The following is a 5,559-nucleotide window of genomic DNA, read 5'->3' on the forward strand; positions in this document are numbered from 1 at the left end:
TAATACTGCTAATTGACCAATTAGTACAAATACTAGTGTGTAATATCTATGAAGCTCAGGTTTCGACATGGATACTTGGACATGAACACAGACAAACATTCCGGCATCGATAATTTAAAAATATAGTTGGGGAGGACCACAATACACGATAAAGTTTTTTCTTCCAAGAGTGAAGAGATCCTTACCATCTCAACCAAATATTCTTAAATTTTTTGAGTTTTACTTACTCCTCTATTTAAAGAGTTAAAAATATTTTAATTAAAATAAATGTCTCTAATTTCTTTTATTGATGATATTGTTTTGATGCATGTTTAAATCTTTTAAATGGATGAGAAATTTGTTTAAAAAATGTAAATTAAAGAAAAATATTTTTTTTACCAAACAATTGTCTGAATTGTTCTATACATGTTATATAGTATCTCACGAGTGTTAAACACCGACTCAACACATATCGATTTGGTGTTATATGACGTGTGTCGGATATCGTAGCATGCCTACTTCTAGAAATATTCTTGCTTGATAGTGAAATATTATGAATGCATGTAATATGAATTAAAAATAATAATCTTGCTTGATAGTGAAATATTATGAATGCATGTAATATGAATTAAAAATGGAATTTTGTAATGTAACGAATTTGTATAACTGTTAGCAAAAGTTGGAGTGTGGGGAGTGTGAATTTTGGAAGCATTGGAGGTTCCAAATAGGCACAATATGCAAGTGAAAAGTGAGTGAGTGAGTGGATGGTGGTGTGTGTAGGTCAGGAAAGGGTGTGTGGGGTCTAAGTGGAAGCTGTTTTGTGTTGCTGTGCATATGATGAACAATGATCATTATGATGATCATATTTGAGATACTCTTATACAAGTACTTCAAATAAAGAGAGTAACTGATACATGTTGGTAAACAGCTTGGAGAATAGGGATTTTCTTTGTCTCACAATAGTTCTATTTTAGTATGAATTTTTTGAGTTTAATCATGTACAAGTTGATGATGCTATAGGAAGTTTAATTGTAAGTATAAAAAAACTTCCTATAAAAAAGAATCATATTGGGTTTTAGGGGTTTATTATCATTTTTGTTATAACCAATTTGATGTCTACCACATTTATGAGATTGATCGATATTGGATAGATTCATGATGTTAGAGAGAGGAGAGGGAGACTATGTGGTAATATTGAAATTTTTTCATTTTGAAGTTTTTTTATATGCTAGTAATTTTGAGAGCTTTTAGAAGGATTTGCTCCTTATACAAAGAAATGGAGTTTTCAATCTAACTTTTAATCAAACAATTAACAAAGCTTAGAGCGATTATTTTCCAAACCAAAAGAGATTTTGCACGGGGTGATCTTGAACCAAAACATAGTTTTAAGTTGGCTATTCTCCAAAGTGAAACACGGTGTTATACATGTTGACCACAAACCAAGTTGAGATTTTCAACGGACTGATCTCGAATCTACTGAGCTTTGATACTAGGCTAAATTCATAAACCAAGAGAGATATTCACTGAATTGATCTTGAACCCATAGAGCTTTTAAATAGGTTGAACTCAAGAAATATTGTGGAGATTTTACTGGTTGATCTTCACGAACCAAAATAAAGCTTTTTCTTCGGGGAGAAACTAACAAACCAAACAAAGATTTCTTGGGACAATCCCTAAAAAATACAAGAGTTTTTATTGGTTTAGCTCGAAACCAAACAATAATTTCTCACATAAGAAATATTTACTCAAGAGATACTCTTGGTAAATTATAAATTTTCCCTCATCCAAAACAAAGATCCTCACTTAGACTTAAGAATACTATTGAAGCACTATGGCTAAATATATATGAGAAAAATGAGAGATTTAAAGAAATGGTGAGAGAAATGAGAAAACATGATCATTACTCTATTTTAGGATGTGAAAAAATGATAGAGAAGATCTCTATTTATAGGTCTAGGAGTGGTATAAATTTAGAAACATTAATTAAATAAGGCAAATCAATGTCATAATCAATTATGTTAATCGATTATAGACCTTGAATAATCGATTATTAAGGTCACAAATGGAATGTTTTGATGTTCAGTTGTTACAAATCCTTAAGGAATTGTCTCAATCAATTTTAGACTTTATCAAGCAAGTCCCAATCGATTAGGTTCATAGTTTAATCGATTAGTCAGTTAGAAAAAATCTTCGCATCAATCAGGCACTCCCTTAATGAACTGGCTATGCTTTAAAAACATTTTATGGTGGTTTAAATAAAATATGACAGACTTCTAAAACGTTTTTTAACGTGTGCGATTTATCCTTAATATTTCCAAAAATACCCCCATGCCTTTCAAGACACTGGTCACTCAAACGGACACGACCAGACGAGTTTTCACACTTCTTCTCTTTCACAATTCTGAAGTGCAACGTACTAACAATAACTTTATATTTTTCAATATAATAAAATATTTTTAGAATGACTTTTAAATATGATTTAAGGTTTATTTAAATTTATTTCATAATTATATTTATTTACTTAAATGTAAGTATTAATATAATAAAATTACTTTAAAAAGTTTTGATAAATTTATGAAGAAAAAAAACTAGTGTGTGTGTGTGCGTGTGTGTGTGCGTGTGTGTGTGGGCGTGTGTGTGCGTGTGTGTGTGTGCGTGTGTGTGCGTGGGTGTGTGCGCGTGCGTGTGTGCGTGCGTGTGTGCGTGCGTGTGTGCGTGCGTGTGTGTGTGTGTGAGCAACAAAAAAGATTTGGAAATATTGATCCAGGAATTATCGTCCTCGGAGATGGAGAGATGCCATTCAATAGTTTCTATGGTTTCGAGCTTGGGTTTGAATGAGCAAAAAGTAAACAAAGATATAGACAGGAAAAGAATAAACACATTCTTAGAAGAGAAATAACTTATCAGGAATGTACATATATTCACTCTTCACAAACATACACTTACCAACCTGTTATACTCAACCTACGATACTCGTCTATGTCATCACGTATCTCTCACATAAGCGTCCATCTCTGGAGCACAAACGAGATCATCTCACAACTAAGGTTATCTCTAACGCGAAGTCGCGAGAACATCCGTATTCTCGCATCGGCGATCTCTCGCGCGCCGCTCAAACACGAAAGCATTAAGTACAGATACCCACAGTGAATGCTAGCTCTAAATCTATCTCTAGAGTTCAGAACCAACAGATTATCATCCTAGATAAGGATTCAAGAAGTTTATCTCTAAAGCACCCCAAATCCCCAGCATGGAGCAAAAATCCAGGATAACATCAACACAGATTTGTAAAGCAAGTTAAACATAACATTATAATCGGTAAATATACATAAGATTCGAGTAACTATACAAACAAACCCAACACAAAAGAAATACACAAAGAAGAGAAGAGAAACCAAACATCTCGCGGGTTGTCAGCTCCAGTTGATGAGAAATCCATCTCCGATCTTCCAAGTGCATGACCCGGTGTTATTTTCTAAGCTAATCTTGATCTAAGAATTAAAATGATGGAGTTTGAACCAAAAACTCTCCAAAACCGTACCCTAGAAATGTTACAAATGAAGAAATATAAATACAATTTCTGCTACGGCCGCTTAGCGGCCAAACCTCGCTGAGCGGACTACACGTATTACAAAAATATCTAGAACAGTAAACAGGGCTCCGCTTAGCGGCCAGAGCTGCCGCTTAGCGGCCAGGAAAATTGGTTCGCCACTGGAAAGCGCGCTTAGACGCCGCTAAGCGGACCTCTCTGCACAAATCTTGTTTATTTGATCCAAAATCGCGCAATCGGAGCTGTGCCTTCGACACTTTATTCCTCGAGGCTCCAATAAGCATGAATAACTATAAAAACAAAGGAAAAACTATTAAACGGTATATAAAACATATGAAAACTAAATAATGTGAATATATACACAAAAGTGGGGATTTTATTACAAAATCGGAATGAATAGAATCGATAAGTGCCACAATTATATACTCAAAATAACAACATTTTGGCACTTATCAAACTCTCCCCAACGTAAAACTTTGTTTGTCCTCAAACAATGTCAAATAAATCAAAGAATCAAAAGTAATAAACCAAAGAATTGTGAATCACAAGTTTTAAAAACCAAAAACAAATGTATGGTTCAACACAAAAAAAACGTATAAACAAAGTAAGTACTTACCACTATCCTACAACGACAACATGTAAATGAAACTAATCCTAAGCACAAAAAGCATACAAAACATTCTAACACAATACATGCTCACATCATGAATCACACCTAGCAAAAATTCATCAATGGATGAAGAACACACAAAGGTGAAGGACTTTAACACTCATCTAACAATCTTGCAAACAAAAGATTAAATTATGCATTCATCCAAAAATCACATTGAAGATACAAAAGCAAGAATCACAAGGACTTTTCAAGGTTGTAATGTGGCTTGGTTAACAAACAAGGGATATGTCCTAAGGCTAATCGAAACAAAAACTTGCCTAAACCTAAGGGAGTGATCAATCCACCAAAGATTCAAACAACAAAACCTCGATTAAACTTCTTCCATAACCACAAGTTTCTCAAACCAATCACAATACTTATTAGCACAATTATTCACTTCTCTTTTCTTTTTCTTTTTCACTTTTTTTTTTCTTTTCTTTTCAACCTCATAGCAACAACCAAATAAGTAGCAACCATTTCTCTCCCCAACTTGAATTCAACCACATCATCATGTGAATACTCCCTACTTTCTAAGGCAAGGTAAAAATTCACATCAAAAATCATGGTTGAGGGTTCAAGAAAACAAAGAATCAATCATCCATGCAAAAATGAGAACTAAACACTCAAAGATAAGCATTTAGAAAAAACAACATGGACATTAACAAAAAGGCTCAAAAGGGTTAACAAATGATCACACAGTCACAAGGTGAATTGACTATTTAGTTATGGTGGCTGTGCTCAAAATGAAACAAAATGTCTTGATCCTTTTCATGCTTTCATAAAATCAACATAAGCAAAAGATTAAGCATAATAAAATCCAGTTAAAACAAAGATTGTGGCCTCCAGCATATGTAAACAATGGAAAGCTTCCTCACATTTATGGTTTGGGAACTAAAGTGATTCAATCAACAAGCAAGTAATGCAAAAGAATGAATGGTATGGTAATTGTACAAATGAAAAGTTTCCTAAACATGCTATGCTATAGAAAGCGATAAATGAGTACCTTGAATGATACGACTTCAAAAACAATATCCTACCGTACATCCGCAAGTTGAAACACTCAATCTTCGGAGAATCACCTCAAAAATCTTCGAATTACCGACAAAATCCGAGTACAAACAACCACAAAAGAATTAGAAAAATAAAATTAGTATCTACTATTAATTAGCCTGGGTGAAAGTGGGAAAAATGAGTGAACCAAGTGGAATGGGAACCCCACTGGTACAGAGCAGAAAAACAAAATTCTGCTATGCTCGCTTAGCGGAGCTGAGCTCGCTTAGCGAGCATATCAGAACTCAGAAAAATCAGAATTGCACCAGCTGTTCCAATCACACACCACTTCACCTAAATTCCTCTTAAACATAAAAATAAACAAAAC

This window comes from Vicia villosa, linkage group LG4, assembly GCF_029867415.1.
Source record: "Vicia villosa cultivar HV-30 ecotype Madison, WI linkage group LG4, Vvil1.0, whole genome shotgun sequence".
Taxonomy (NCBI): Eukaryota; Viridiplantae; Streptophyta; class Magnoliopsida; order Fabales; family Fabaceae; genus Vicia; species Vicia villosa.